This window comes from Plectropomus leopardus, unplaced genomic scaffold, assembly GCF_008729295.1.
Source record: "Plectropomus leopardus isolate mb unplaced genomic scaffold, YSFRI_Pleo_2.0 unplaced_scaffold70249, whole genome shotgun sequence".
Lineage (NCBI taxonomy): Eukaryota > Metazoa > Chordata > Actinopteri > Perciformes > Serranidae > Plectropomus > Plectropomus leopardus.
In genome coordinates, this window is record NW_024677306.1 from 1 (window position 1) to 595 (window position 595).

At 42.0% G+C, this 595-nt stretch overlaps 1 non-coding gene across 1 annotated transcript; it reads left to right on the plus strand.

Moving 5' to 3' along the window:
* The first annotated feature begins 55 nt into the window (after positions 1–55).
* On the plus strand, positions 56–137 carry trnas-uga. The gene has a single exon. It is a non-coding gene; the product is annotated as a tRNA-Ser (tRNA).
* Positions 138–595: the final 458 nt, after the last annotated feature.

The window sequence follows — 595 nt, forward strand, 5'->3', positions numbered from 1 at the left end:
TTTGGCTAGAAAGTAAAAATCTGAGAAAACTCACAATGAAATGGAAACCTACATAGCTGTGATGGCCGAGAGGTTAAGGCGTTGGACTTGAAATCCAATGGGGATTCCCCGCGCAGGTTCAAACCCTGCTCACAGCGTAGTCAAATCATAACACAACTTTCTTTCTATGTTGGTTGACCCCTGTTTACCAAATGATGGTTGCTTGCCACAGTCAAAACACGTCAGAATGCAGAACAAAAACTTTTCTGGAAATGCTAAAGGCATCAATCTGGTCTACAAATTCCCCATATTGTGTGTCCTTACAGTGTAAACCTTGATTCTATGGTCAGGCAGGAAAACTAATAGTGCAACAAATACAAAGACATCTGTTTCAGGGCCTGCCCTCCACTGATGCAGGTATAGAGTACGATCACACAGCTGATCAGTACTCTATACTGATCAGTATACAGGTCCAAATGGGGCAAACACAGGATTTGTCTGGACGAAACCAAAGATGTTAACCTTGAAATCAAGTGAGTAAATCTTCAAGAAACATGAAAATAAGGTGAGAAAAACAGCTGTGATGGCCGAGTGGTTAAGGCGTTGGACTCGAAAT